This window comes from Saccostrea echinata, unplaced genomic scaffold (genome assembly GCF_033153115.1).
Source record: "Saccostrea echinata isolate AGI-Se365-2 ecotype Australia unplaced genomic scaffold, CSIRO_AGI_Sech_v1 ptg000045l, whole genome shotgun sequence".
Classification (NCBI taxonomy): Eukaryota; Metazoa; Mollusca; class Bivalvia; order Ostreida; family Ostreidae; genus Saccostrea; species Saccostrea echinata.
The window spans coordinates 288814-305362 of NW_026889794.1; the positions used below are offsets into that span (position 1 = coordinate 288814).

Here is a 16549-nt window from a genome sequence, read left to right on the forward strand (position 1 = left end):
ACGTACGATTAGTCAGCTTAGATAGCCATCACTGCGTAAGGAGACAGGTATGTGCACATTTATCCATTATAAATCCATCCTGAATTACCCCCCTCTCTCTCTACTCTCCAGAATCTAAAAACATAACAGATTATTTGTAAACATAAAGTATTGTCTTCCTAAATTGGAGGGAATCTTTGCTAAAATTCATCTTATTCTGTAGAACAAAAAATCTTTCAGGCGAAAACATGCCATTTCATTCACTAAAGTCCAAAAATTGTATCAATTAAGGGTTTTTAAAATCAGTAACTCCCCAAACGAAAAACTGTAGTAGATAAGCAGGTGACACTATAATCTTAATTACATGTCATGATGAGCACATTAATCAAAGAAGAAGGTATGGTTTTAGCTTTATTGTGCCCTAAAAATTTAATGTTTTCAAAACGTTTTGAAACTGGCTTAAATATTAGTTGAGTATATGACTGTAACAAATCAGGAAAGAATATAGCATGATGGAGTACCATTCTGGATATATGACGTCATTAATTTGATGCATTTCTCTATTTCAAACAGAAAAAGCCTCAAAATGGCACATTTCAAGGGTTAATTTCCTTAAGAAAATAGTGTCCACAACCGTCGCCCACGTTAATTTTTAGATATATTGTGTAAAATTCTTTGAAAAATCACATATCTCAAAATCTTTGTGGGCGATGCCTGTGGACAATATTATCTATAAGAAAATTCCATTGAAAATTGATGTCTTCTGCAACTTTTTAAGAAAATACGGGAAAATGCACAAGTTTATGACGTCACAATTAGCATTTGGAAGGTCTTGTGAGAAAAAAGATTTGTATGATCTTTCTGCATGGAATTTCAATAATTCAAAAAGCATGAGTTTTAATTTTTTACATCACTTTTATTTTTAAGAAAACACAGGGCAAGATTTGTATTGAAACCGTACCTTGTTCTTTTATTTTTTTTTTATCTGGTGTTTTTCCTAATGATTTCGACAAATAGAAAATCGTCATTGCTTTTTTTGTTAATCTTTGTATCATGATGTTAATTCTGGATTTCATTCAAGAATAAGTAACAAACAATTGCTCCAGATAAAATCTGAATGAAAATAACGTGACAAAAAGATTTTACTCTGGAAATTCCATCATGATTATGAAAACTTCTTTTTTTGTACGTAGATAATGAACATTCTATCTACAATTTAATTTCATTTGTGTCTTTCTTGTTTAACTAGTCATGGTAGTCTAGTGGTAGGGCGTTTGCTTCGTGTTCGGTTCGATTCTCGTTTGGCGCTCCAAGTCAAACCTTAGGTGTAAACATAGGTAGTGACTGTTCCTTTGCCAAGCGCCTAGCACTAGAAGCATTATATATACTTTAAGACTCCTTGAATCTTACACTCTAATAGCCATCTCCTGCCGTCATATGTCTGTTTTTATTGATTGCCAAAGAAGATACGGTATTGGTTTTTCAAGTCCTGAAAATGTGTTAAATCATGTGATAAATCATGACAGAATTTTGCATAAACGAGGACTGCTCTGGAAATATGACGTCATTAAGAACAAGGTACAGTTTCAATACAAATCTGGCCCTGTATTTTTCTAAAATATTGAAATAATGTAAGAATCAAAATTCATCCTTTCTTAATCATAGGAATTTCATGCAGTAAAACTATACAAATCGTTTTTCTCATATGACCTGCCAAATGCTAATCGTGACGTCATGAACTTGTGCATTTTCCAATATTTTCTTAAAAATTTGCAGAAGACATCAATTTTCAGTGGAATTTTCTTTCAGATAATGCATTGCCCACAAAGATTTTGAGAAAATTTGATTTTTAAAGGATTTTTAACAACATATTTGAAATTTGAAATGGGTGATGGCTGTGAACACTGTTTTCTTAAGGGAAAAAACCTCTAAAATGAGTCATTTTGAGGCTTTTTTGTTAAAAACTTAGAAATATACCAAACTAATGACTTCATATTTCCAGAATGGTCCTTCTTTATGCCGTGTTCTTTCATGGTTTATCACCTTCATATACTCAACTTTTATTTAAGCCGATTTTATAACTTTTTTGAAAACATTAAATTTCCGAAGATGATTTGTAAAAATCATTGAGAAATCGAATTTCTTAATTTTTTGTGTGCGATGCATGTGGTCTATATTGTCTGAAAGAAAATTTCACTGAAAATTGATGTTATCTGCAATTTTTTAACAAATAACTGGAAAATGCTATGGAAAGTTTATGACTTCTTAATGGGCATTTAGGAGGTCATATAAGAAAAACAATTTTATGGTGTTACTGCATGAAATTTGAAAAAACTGAGAAAGGATTAGTTTTATTTTCCACAATAATTTCATAATTTGAAAATAATACAGGGCCATATTTCTATTAAAATCATACCTTCTTCATTCCTTTATTATATACTTCCCTCTAAAACTTAGGAAGTGTATCAATGATTAAATAATTTGTGCCTCCCAAACATGAAGATTGTAAGATATAAACTTATAAATAAGACGTTTTGAACTCGTTTGCATAACATAATAAATAGTATATCTTTATTGAAAACCAATATGCTTACTTTGGAACAATTAATTACAGAGTGCTTACATTTAAAAAAATCTGGGGCAAAAGTAGTTTTGAACCTTTGCCACCCCCACCCTACTGCCACACCTCAACAATAATTAAAATCAATTCTGTATCCTATTTCTATACCAAGGCCTCCCCATCATAAAGATATTAAGATTTGATATTTATTCAATATCAAATACCACAAGGTCCTAGTGATAAAAAAAAACAACAAATATTTAAATGTGAAAATCTTGCGTCAACAAAATAGTATAATTATATACATTTGAAACATTTATAACGTCAATAAATGTCACTTTCAAATTTCGATACTATATGAAACAACAGATAGAGGTAAAGTCAATAAGAATAAGTCATGACTGTATACATGGTTTATTTTTCTTCTCTTTGAGTACATTCTACTATAACAAAATATATGTTAATCTACCCACAGTTAAGACGCAATAGAATGCAATAATTCCTTTGTATTATGTCCAGGTAAACATGACTGATTCATCAGTTGTAAAAAGGAAAAAGATCTTTAGGTGTACATATATTGACATGAAAATTCTCCAAGGTTAGTTAAAGGATATTACTTACCATTAAGATTTTAACAATAAATATCCTAGAGTCTTCCATTCTTAATCTAAAAAGAGGTATTCAACTCTTAGCATTAGCTTTACTTATATTATTAAGGGCTTATTCATTTTGTTGTCAACAAACGGTATTTTTTAATAATCGTTTTCCTTTTTCTTCTGTTTTCATGAGAATGAATTGCAAATTTTATGTGTTATAGAAATATAAAACACTTGACATTATTTTATATCAACAAGTTTACATACACTACATAAGATTTACAAAAACAAAAGCTATTGGAATTTGAAGTTCCTCCTTTTCCCTCTGTCTTTCTCAGTTGGTGTTATCCCTTCAATGAAATTAAGCAGAGAAAAAACAACAGCCAGATCATTGTATTTAAGGAATTACATTATAAATCTTCATGAATCTTATTTCTTAAAAAAGAATGTAAAGTTTAACTAGATGTACAAATGTCATATGCATGTCATTCTTTTTAGTGCAACGTAACAACTATGTATTGAAATTATATTCTGTTCATATTGAAAAATTTACATTTTCTATGCTTTTTTACCACGCCAACTTTGAAATGCCATTTTCGTGTATATGAAAGCGAAGCGTTTTTTCGAAGGAAATGTAAAAAAAAAATATTACGATATAGGGCAGCAAAAACCAAAAATTGGAAATATTATTTTAGGCTTATAGCTTTAAGGACATACGCAACGTAATTTTAATTGTGTTGTCTTTTCCCCCTGGAGTTGAAGAGTTCCAATACTTAAAGAAACTGTGTGCTACATTTTAATGTCTATATATGCTGTTGTACACTTCTTCTAAAACAAGTTTTGATAAACAAAACGTCCAGAATATATGTTTAGTAATTTTTGTATATTTTTCTTTAAATCATACAAGAATTTTCATCAAATGGTATCTTTTCAAAACCCCTGGTAATGCATGCTGATTTTTTGTCTGTGTATATCTGATGGCACTATAATCTTAAATCCAGAATATCTTGAAAAATTATCAGTAGGTAAGGTACGTTGCGTATATCCTTAAAAATGTAAATATAACGAATGCGGTGAGTTTGTGAATGTTATTGGTGTGTAAATCACACGGGCGTGCACGTAGCCATATTTTTTCATGAAGTGCTAGCGCACTTCATCAAATATCCATACGTGACAAGTCAGTATGATTTATACACTCTAATAACACTCACAAAACTAAAAAAAAATCCTTCTATGTAAATCATAAACGGTACCAATTTTGATGCACCAGATGCGCATTTCGACAAATTATATCTCTTCAGTGATTCCCATGCCGAGAGGTTGGAAATCCAAAATATTTAAATGAAAATGATTTTGAAGAGCTGAAAAAAGTGCCAAAGACTGGAGCCAAATACGTCGAAGGATCAGAGCTATACAAGAGAGTGATAATCCTTAATTTTGAAATAAATTTCTAAAAATTTTACCACAGCAATTGAAGATATGTCCGTATTTTTAAACTAGTACTGAAGTACTTAGCTACTGGGCTATAGAGACCCTCGGGGACTAACAGTCCACTAGCAGTGGCCTTATTTTTATCAAACACTTAGAATCATTAAAATTGACTGTGTCTTCACAAAATACTCCAAACTGAAAAAAGAAAAGTGTAATTGTTTAAAGACATTATTAAATAAAATCAAAACAAGTACATGTTGTTTCCCTAACTGTTCATCACAACGCAAGGCCCTAATTATAATTAGATGTTAATTAAAATATTTGTAAAGGAAGGTTATTGCTCTCACAAGAAGTATAAGAAGGAGATTGCTGCTAAAATTCTAATATCATAACAATGAATAGCGATTATGATTCAATAACCCAAATTTCTCCATTGAATAGTTTACAGAATTTGATATATAATCACTCGACATCTTGAATATTTTTCTTTAACTTAAAGTTCGAAAAAAATGGTCTTTTTCCTCGTTATAAAATATACTGTAGAGTAATACGAGGCATAGATCAACAAATGGAATACATGTTTTTATACAGTTTTAAATCTCCATTAAGGTACATTTAAATGAGTCATTGACAGGTGTGTATGCACTTCTCAATGTTTCCTTTTGGAGATACAATTTTTCTAAAGCGATTAAGTTGAATTGCATATGACCACAACCGAATTACAATACTGATATAAGTTTAGTTGGAAAGTTCAATTTTTAAATATTCGAATTGCGAGTCCTTTCACTTTAATATAATGAAATATATGGAGATAACGAACAGTATTCAAGCTCAAAAGTCCATTACACAATACAAAATAGGAGCAGAGCAAACACGGACCTCCAAAACAACAGAGGTGGGTTCAGGTGCCATGGAGGAGTGAGCATCCCCTGCCGACCGGTCACATCCGCCGTGTGTTCCTTGTCCTAATCGGGAAATAACGGAAAGATCCGTCGACAATTCAGACAATTCAGATTTAATATAAAGTAATTCAAAACTGGTGTGTATGGAATCAGCACAAAAAGTTCGATACAACAGCTGAGAATATTATTTAACTTCTTGAAAATGTTTCTAAATTAGTCATGATACTTTACTACTGTCATCTTAATTCAAAATACTAGACTTAAAATTGGAATACATACTTTTCTTTACCTGATTTTGTTTTTATAGTGTTTCTTTGAGAAACATTTTAAAGCAACATTGGTCAAAAACAAATACATGTTACTCATCCATTTGTAAGATTAGAAATCCTGATCAGTTAACGCACCTTATTTTCAAATCTTTATGTACACTAAATAGCCCTTTTAAGGACCCTTTTGTTAACGGATTTTCTTTAGCATACTGAGAACAGTTTTGACTAGATGCATGCCGTAATAAGACAATAATACCTGCATGCAAGTATTTGTAACTAGAAACGTAGCTTGGTAACTAACATTTATTCTATAATTTACTCAAATATACATGCACATATATAAATCTTAGCATATACTTGTTAAATGATCAGGTGAACATATGTCCGATAAACATCTTATATTAACATTTCAAATAATAAAGTCATTAATTACCAGTCTGAAATTAAAGAGAATTTAATTTACATTAATTTGTTTAAAAAGGGGTTTTAAAAGATGGTAATAAATTCATTTATAGTTCACAAACAGCCTGCCTCCTGGGTGTAAATAAAATTCCAAAACTTTATCGATTCACCAATTATATTCCAAAAGATTATTTGGAAAATGAAAAAAAAAAAAGGTGAAGCTAGTGAACAGTGATTGATCCCAAAAAATCTATAAACAATACAATTATGTGAATTTGGCATAAAACATGGAAATTCCAGAGGTGGAATCAGGTGCCTAGGAAAAGCAAGCATCCCCTGTTGACTGGTCATACCCCCCGTGAGCCCTATGTATTGATCAGTTAGACGGAACATTCCGAAGTCAAAATTCAGTATAAAACAAAGGCCTAACAATTGGTAGGAAATTTACGAATATCTAACTTTAAACGAGGTTGTAGAAATGCCTGAAAAATCAACTTATCTGCCAGTAGCCTGCCTCGGTTCAAAATTGATCGTACTCGGAGCATACCTTTGAGTATCAAATAAATTAGGAGATGTAAACACCACATGCAGGTGACAGCGGGATATTACTACATAAATAAGGAAGGTTGACGATAGAAAAGTTGAAGTCATCTCGTTTGTCATACAATTCAGTGATTAGTTGGCCCTTATCGTCTTTTGTCAGTAAAACATCCAAATTGGGATAAGATGATTCGTTGTAGGAAGAAGATTTTTGTTGATTAAGGTCGTCTTTAACCCTAATTGGCCCCTGGAAGAAAATAGAAATTCTGAAACTTTATTGCACATCTACCAGCTCAGACACCACCTGTCATATTCTAAAATATGAACTGGCTACTTCTTGAAATATAAGAGAAATCAGAGGAGAAATTAGTAGCCGGACGGACGAACCCAGATGAAAAACAATTTTCCCAAAATTTCTTGAGAAAGTATTGATGTTAAATATATCAGATAGCTATTATTTGACGACTGTTATATAATTTGGGTTTATTTGTCTCAATTCCATTCATCCATACTATTACGCATGCCTCTCACATAAAGATTTTGCATTATTTTGTCATCGATACTCCATAATAGAGTACAATTGCAACTGTTACACTAAATAGACAGATATATTGATTAGATGTATTCTTTTGGTTAGCTTATTCATACTTAATCATCATATGTCCATCAATGATTTTGCAATTATTCTATTTTAAAACATATGCATAATTTACTGTTTCATGTGTAACATATCTTTTGAATAGAAATGTTACCACTTTGTTAAGCAATTAAGTTGAAAATTGTAAATAACTTTTTATTTAATACAAGTAATACAAGTAATCTATATTCTGTGTCTTTTAGAACCGTCTTATACTAGTTATATCCATGTAGAATTTTTTTTATTTATCAAAAACTTACCTCCGACGAATTTTTGCCAGGTTTTGGGGAAACAAGTACATGTAGAAGCATTAGCATTTTTATCCAAAAAGTTACGAAACACTTATTTAATAGGAATTAATAATTCCAGGGTTTTTTATAATTAAAACTTCGATAAATGTTTAGTGACTTCATTTGTAATTGGTATAAATACAAAAATAAAGAACTTCTCCGACGAATTTTCGTCGCAGTTAGGTAAACAGGATGTTATCATGTTCTATCTAAAAGGATTATATTACCCATATTACATAAAAGGTGGGGTTACGTTATTTTTAAAGCTGATGAATGCATAGCAAAAAACATTTTATACGATCATGTACCAAATGCATTGACCTCTTTTTCCAGTAGGTAAACTGACTCTTTTGAGCATAAAGTAAAATATTTTAAACTTTCCTCATAAAAAATAAAGGTAAATAAAATCAAATTTTAAGATAGTAATTCCTGACTTACTTCGAATACCTGCGAACACACAGTGCACTTCAGATATAACATTCATTTTTCTTCTTGTTAAAAAAACATCAAATAAAAGAAAACCTTGACTTCCTTTTAGCCACTCCAAGGAAATAAACAAAATAAAAGAAATAGATTTAAACGTTGAAAGATCTAGAAAATTGCATACTCTTTAATCTAGATAACATACACGTTTCAATGACAGGATATTACATAATGTGTGTAAAGACAACTGTAGACGTTCACTGTTAAAAAGCAATGCAAAGGTAAAAGTTTTTTTTAATTACTTTATGACAGTCTGCTTTTTTCTATTAATCAGTAAGAGATAAATATATTGAACATTTAATAATTGTTTTTAAAAGGATCTTTTTTGTCTTTTATGACCATTGATCATCAAGTTTCCAAATGGTCTCATTTATTTTAAGCGAGAAAACAGTCAAGGAAATGAAATATTAAGATAACGAACGGTAATCAATCTCAAAAGTCCATTTAAATCATACAAATCGGGAACAGAGCAAACAATGACCTCTAAAAACATCAGAAGTGGGATCAGATGCCACTGGGGAGGAAGCATCCCCTGTCGGCTAATCACACCCAGCGTGTGCGTATTGTCATGATCAGGCAAACGGAAAAATCCGTAGAAAGGACAAGATATTGTAAAGGCCGAATCTGGCCCTTATTTGATGTAAAAATCAGATCACAGTTAAAATTGTGATAGTTTGTAGTTAAGAAGTTTTAAAAAATGATGCTTGTTTTAAAGCCAGCTCTGATTTTGATTCAAGACATCCGCGGAGGCCACAAGAGGGTGCAAAAGAAGGACATTTTCCAGAATTTCCTCAATTCTGACCGAATTTCGTGAAATTTGAGATACTTTTCACTTCGGGAAACATACAGCACAACCTTGTCTATCTGAGATTTTTATACATAAGATGCATCTGATACTAGTGTATGAAATATATAAATTTGATAGATATTCAAGCTTGTGCTCTATGTTTTCTGAACCAAAATGTGCTGTAAAATCGATGAAAATTTGCATAAAAATGAGGAAATTCGGAAATTGACATTTTCCTAACCTCTATGTATCCCATAACTTAGAACCAATATTCATTCTGAGGCAGGGGAGACAACAGGTTTTTAACTGATAAACTGTTGCATCACTCTGATAGACACCCCGAACCGGGGGCCAAAAAGGGGTCTTTGCCTATCTTGTCCTTTAGTATCTAAATAATGTCCTAAAATTAGTATGAAAAACATCAGTCAGCATTCGACTTAATGATAGATTGTATTTGATAACAAGGTCATAGTATCGACCATAGAACTTGCGAAATGATGACTTTAAACGAGAGTACTGATATCCTTGTTTCATCAGCTTGTTTGCCAATAGCTTGCCTCGTTTTAGAAATTGTTCGTATGTGGAACATGCTCTTGCGTATCGAATCAACTGGGAGATATTAACTGTAAACAATTATTTTCAAAATCTAATACCATTACACTGATAAATGGTAATATACTACATGTAGAATATGTTTTAATTTTCTTACGTTGCAGGGTGAATTTCTGGATTTACATGTAATCAACCTATCATTTGTTCACTTGCTGCTCTAGAGGATATTTTCTGTCCTTTGACACCACATTGTTTTGTGTAATTTTTTGTACCTTATTTCATTGAAAGAAGATTAAAAGAAGAGTCACACTGGGGTTAGATTCCAAAGAAAATTTCTCCATCTTTAAACATTACTTAACATAACTCGCATTAAATTTTTTTATTGTGGGGGGGGGGGGGCGGAAGTAACACTTAAATTTTGAGGGTAAATACCAACCCTGCTGTGGTGAAATCAGCTCTAGATAAAAATGTTCAGCTATATATAGAACAAGGAAAAATTCTATACATGAAAATCTTAACCTCAAATATGTCGGTAAATTTCTGAGTAAAATACAAATCGAGAAAATATATGCATGAATATACAAATATCTTTATTTGTTTAGAAAATAATATATGCAATCGTATTTATCAAAAGGTTATGTGTATTTTCAATCTAGATTATAGAAGTTTTTACCCTATTCCTCTAATGAATTTTTTCTTTCTTTCTTCTTTTTTTGAAAGAATTTCATTTTTAAGTATAAAGAAATGGAAAAAAAAGTTAAATTATTTTTATGATAATCAATATTTGAATACATTTTGTCTATTGCTTTATAAAAATCAAGTCTTGGCAAAGACGTTTGCCTAAGAAAACAATTAAGCACTTTTACACGGATCGAAACCTCATTATTGAAGATACATGCATCTCTGCATGTTTTAAACAAATAGCCATTTTTCAATTCTGTTTTAAAAGCAGATTTTTTCAATAATTTTGGGCAGAATATAACATTGAAATCTCAAAAGTAATTGGGAAAATATGGTTTGTTTTTGGTATAGAGTTAATATTAACTGCGCACGGTAGTAACAATTTATGTTAACAATATGACGTCAAAAGGTATGGCTTCACCTGAAGGTACTTAAACACGTAGATGAACTGTTCAATATGCAAAAATTTAAAATAAACAATTTCACTTCTACGAGGGTATGTTAAGGCAGCACTTGTAAAATGTAACATTGATAAATCAGACAAACCGCGGATAAAACATATTTTTGTCCGTTGCATAGACGTCAATGAGTCTTAGGCTAAAAGAAGCACCCCACTACGATGTCATCACGTAGCGTCTATAAATAGAAAAGTATGCGTTATTGAAAAGTGAAAAGTTCCACAATAACCCTGGGATGATTCATTTCTATTTGTAAAAATAATTATGTAAAAATATCTCTGGGCAATGAAAAGTGTTGCTAGAATCATACTCTCCCGTCACAGAAAGAAAATTATTCTACACTTTTGCATGACATTTTCCCAAAATTTTTACATTTTGTACATAATTTTATCATCAATTCATGTTAACCACACATTCCAAGTATTAAAGAACACAAGCTATCGATATTGACAAAAATTACATGATGTAATACTGATCATGTTATACAAACTGGAAACTCCATAACTTTCAAAATCTTAATGACCTTTAGCGTAAATTCAAGCATGATGTGTTATCTAATATATCATAAATTGTATGACGTGTCTTACATGTGAGAAGTAGAATAGAACAAAAAGGAAACATATTGGTCCATATTGTTTGTCTGTATAAATAACCAATCTAGGATCCAACAAAAAAATTTAAAACATTATGTAGAAGATATTTTGATTTGTTTGGTAAAAGCGGTTGTTTTTTTTTTTTTCATTTCTGATACAAAGTAAAAGAGGAAGGTGAGCAATTATGCAAAGCAAATGAAAGGTATTTCGTAAAACTGTTTACGAAGCCATTTATAACTTAATTTTTATGTCGATCTATAATGTACATTTTAAATACAAGGTATACTTTTTCCTGTAAATAAATGATAGATAACCAGCTGAAGTACAGATAATTTGTCTATACAAAGCGCTTTATAATGTAGTAAAAGTTTCCTGAACTCAAAAATTGTCATAATTGTCATAATTAGTTTGTAAATGTTTATCGTGCCTACATAACTTCACAAGTATGAATTAATGTTGAATTAATGTTGAACGTAATGTAGCTTCTTAATATTTTAAATTAAATCCACTGAGTAGACAAAAGGAGCGAAAGCGCTATAAATTAAAGTTTGAGTACTGAATCTGACTTTGGACTTTTATTTTACTAATTGATTGCAGATTTTTAGGTTAGTGGGCACATTTTTTTAAATATTTTTTTGTATTAATTTTTAAAACTTCTGAGATTAACAGGATCCGGAGGTAATAATAAAGAACAACTTATGTGAGCATATTTGTCTTTGTCTTTATGCAGCATCGCATTTCTAACTACATTACAATTATGTAAAACGTTTTAAAATCAAAGGCGATTTTAAGAAAATTTAAAAATTGACAGTCCAGAGATGTGCATAACCTGGTTTCATGTGTTAGACATCACGTTACATATAATTAATGAAGCTCCAGTTATGACAGCTACATAACACAGAAGGTATGCTCACCTTTACCACTGATTTTTTTTAAATCTGATACTTAAATGTACCTGGATCCTTCAACACCAGAATGACGGAGTCTGTGGTGATGGGTGTTGCCAATCATAGGCAATTCAAGGACAATAATTCTCAAGAAATCCTTTAACTAAAATTTTCCAACAAAAGAATTGACATTGTAAACATTAAAGGTGCTTAGACACAGATTTTAAGTTAATATTGTCTCATATTTTCTGTATAATATCACGACTTATATATTGCAATAGCATTTCACACGAAAATATAATTAAAAACTTATTTTATCTGGAAATTATTGGAACTACAAATTCCTGGACGCGTTTGATTAACACATCCTTGCACTTTCACAAATTTTATCTTTATCCTTAATATTTAAGAAAAGAAGCGATTTTGTTGCGCATTAATGAAAAACATTACATCTATAATCCAGAAAATTCAGAGTAGAATTGTGCGAAAGCAAACCCCCTCACTAATATCGTCAGTCCGTGCTCAGTGTTGTATACAGAGTTTCACAAATTGAATACACCCGTGAAACGTAAACTGTTTTTGTAAACAGGGCACGAGCTCTGTTATTGTTAATGTTTACGATTCACCGAGTGTGTTCAATTGTTAAAGTCTGCACACACCATTGAGCACGGACTGACAATACTGTGAGTGGGTTTTGCTTTCGAACATTTCTACTCTGAATTTTCTGGATTATAGTTTTAATATTTTTCATTAATACACAACAAAATTGCCACTTTTTTAAAGTATTAAGAATAAGATTAAGATTTGTGAAAGTGCAAGGATGTGTCAATCAAACGCGTCCAGAAATTTGAAGTTTCAATAATTTCGAGATGAAATAAGATTTTTATTATATTTTAGTATGAAATGCTATAGCAACATATAAGTCATGAAATTATACAGAAAATTTGAGAAAATATTAACTTCAAATCTGTGTCCAAGCACCTTTAAAGAAGTAATATTCTTAATCAAAAAAAGGCCCAGTCTTGTATTTCACCATATTTCAAGTTGAAGTCCACACCTATTTTTTAGAAATATTCAGGGATTATTGCACCCAAACTTAAATTATAAAACAAAAACATCTACAGTGCCTAGATATTGAACATATTAAACAAAATTCTCCTACGTGTTCATTTTCACCCTTCATAGTCTTGCTGTACACGTCATTACTGGTGACGAGAATGTAGTTAACATTGAAGACCATAAATCACTTATTTAAAAAAAACAAAACAAAGAAGAAGGTACGGTTTTAGCTTTATTGTGCCCTAAAAATTAAATGTTTTTAAAAAGTTTTGAAACTGGATTAATTATTAGTTAAGTATATGAATGTGATAAATCCGGAAAGAATATGGTATGAAGGAGTACCATTCTGGAGATATGAAGTCATTAATTTGAAGCATTTTTCTATTTTAAACAGGAAAAGCCTCAAAATGACCATTTTCAAGGCTATTTTCCTTAAGAAAATTGTGTCCACAGCCATCGCCCACTTTAATTTTCGGATATGTTGTGTAAAATCCTTTGAAAAATCACATATCTCAAAATCTTTGTGGGCGATGCCTGTGGACAATATTATCTGAAAGATAATTCTATTGAAAATTGGTGTCTTCTGCAACTTTTCAAGAAAATGCGGGAAAATGCACAAGTTCATGACGTCACAATTAGCATTTAGAAGGTCATGTGAGAAAAATGATTTGTATGTTCTTTCTGTATGGAATTTCAATGATTCAGAAAGCATGAATTTTAATTTTTTACATCACTTTCATTTTTAAGAAAAACACAGATTTGTATTGAAACCGTACCTTGTTCTTTTAGGGAACCCAGATCTTTCAAATGGCAGAAATTTTTCAAAAATATTATGAATTATGACAAAGATTATGCCGAGCGATGGTACGAACATGAAATAGAAGAACTTAGGCACTCTCTTGTGTGGATTAAAGTATGAGACGAATGTTGAAATCTCGTGTTAAACGACTGAGGGGCAATATAAAAACAATCAAGTGATTCAGAAGTAAACAAAGAATTACATGAACTACATGATCAATATGTACTGTTCCTAGCTGACAAAGCAAGGAACAACATGGTCTTTCTTTGTAAGGCTCAATAAGACAATTGTATTTTAGAGGAGTTTTGGAATCCAACTTAAATTCATTTTTTTTTTTTGATGAAATTCTTCAGAACCCTTTATGTCACTTTAAATAATATCTATATTCCCAACAACCAAATTGAATTCGAATTACCACACATGTATCTGTATTTACGGAAGCCGGTTGGTGCCAGGTAGAAAAAGTATTTTATCTGGCGGCCGCCACATAAATAACTGGCGGTCGCAAGAAACTTATTTGGCGGCCGCCAGATAATTATTTGGCGACCGCCAGATCTTTTTATCTGGAGGCCGCCAGAAAATTATTTGGCGGTCGCCAGTTATTTTTGTGGCGGTCGCCAGATAATTATTTGGCGACCGCCAGATAAAATAGTTTTCTACCTGGCACCTACCGGCTTCCGTATGTACTGGATTCCAAAATTTAAAAAAAAAATCCTTAAAAACAAAGATACATAGCAGGTTCTAGTAAATGTTCTCTTTCTATTTTCCTAAAGAAAATATTAACAGCAGTGAAGGAAAAACTTCAGAAGTACTGTACAATTTTTCCACTCTGACTGTTCAAATGATCGATTTAACAAACATTTTTTTTCCTTTTCCCCCTTCAAGATGATTTTTATTATGTGATATATTAAAATCGTCTGTAAAGAACTCCGAACGATAACATTGTTCTCCCGCCTACCTCCAAGTCAATTTTCAAAAGTTAACACATTTGAATGATTTTTCTTATCTATAAAGATATTTATATGAATTTTCATAAAACATTACTTCTTTGGGAAAACGAAAAGAGATAACTATAATTTTGGTAAAACTTGTGTTTTTCACTATAGAAATCAACGGAAAACGGAAATTTTTTTAGAACATCCCCCCCCCCCCGACAAAAAAAAACAAACACAAAAATGCTTATTTTTCACCAATTTCAAAGGGGTTTTACACCTAAAACATTGTATTTTTTAAGAATATATGTTTAATTTTATATAAGTAAAACATAAGAAAAGATTTAAGCTACATTTATTCATATCCAAGAATATTTTAAAATATTGTGATGCTTTAAAGCCCGATTTCAATGAAAAATATCGTCTAACCCCCTTATTTAAGAGCTGGAATTAGGGGTATAATTAACTATTTAACACTGGTATTAAAATTATCAGTCAATTAGGGAATGTTTTTAAGTTTTGTGTGAATTATTGATGTGTAAATCACACAGACTTGTCACGTAGGCATATTTCATGAAGCGCGCTAGCGTTTCATGAAAAATATGCCTACGTGCAAGTCTGTGTGATTTACACACCAATAATTCACACTAAACTTAAAAACATTCCTTATATTTACATTTTACATATTCAAAAGCACCAATAATGTACTCAATATTTGAATTTCTTGCTGCCCTATATATATCGTTACATTTTTATTTACGTCTCTGTAGCCTCATTGTGACGTCACTTTAGCGCGTGTTTCACCGTGTATATTTCTACGCGTGAGTATACACAAAAATGACTTTCAAATCCATTTCACAGTTGGCTTAATAGAAAAACACAGCAAATGTAAATATTTATCATTGAACTGTTCTTTGCACTCAACAAAGATTTTACGGCCATATTGCCATTAGTATTGAATTAAATGGATGTAAAATGTAGGCAGGAATCGAGAGTTAGTGTGCGTAGTTCTTTTGAAAAGTTCTTTATAAATATATATGTTGAATTACAGTTTGTTCTAACAGGCATATTTCATTTTTTCTACTTTGAAATTCAGTTACAAAAAGGAAGTTTACATCTTCAAATATCTTCAGATGCTTCGTACGGTCCTGTTTCGCTTATAAAGATATTTATCCCGTCGTCATTATTGTAAACCAACTATTATTCGCGTCACCTATATTCGCGATTCGTCAGTTTGAAATCAATTCGCGACGATTAATTCTCACGCCTGAGGAAACATTCTTTACAAATAAAAGGCAAAATTAATGGTTCACGGCAATTAATATTCGCGAGTTAAAGAAGGTCGCGAAACTGGTGGATATTTCTTGCACGCGAATAAAAGTTGGTTTACAGTATGTTGTGTTTAGTACACAAGAGGAGACTTAGAAATTATTGACATGTAATTACTGGTAAATGTAAAACAAACCAACATTTTCTAATTCCCCGGGAATAAACGTAGAGTCAGATATTTCATGAAGAAAAAGCAATATGAAAAGCTATTTAACAATATGAAACAGAAAAAATGTTATAATGTAGATTTTATGGTATGAATGATAACCAATCATTTTTTTCTTCCTTTTAATTTCTTCTCTCAAAATCGTGTATGAGTCATGAAGGAAGCAAAACAATGAATTATTTCCTTACGAAATGAAAAATACTTAATGTTTCAGGAA

At 31.2% G+C, this 16549-nt stretch overlaps 1 long non-coding RNA gene across 1 annotated transcript; it reads left to right on the top strand.

Annotated features, from left to right (window-relative positions):
* Positions 1–376: 376 nt before the first annotated feature.
* Positions 377–803, top strand: LOC133201812 (uncharacterized). The gene is made up of 2 exons (XR_009723148.1): positions 377–602; positions 636–803. It is a non-coding gene; the product is annotated as an uncharacterized LOC133201812 (long non-coding RNA).
* Positions 804–16549: the final 15746 nt, after the last annotated feature.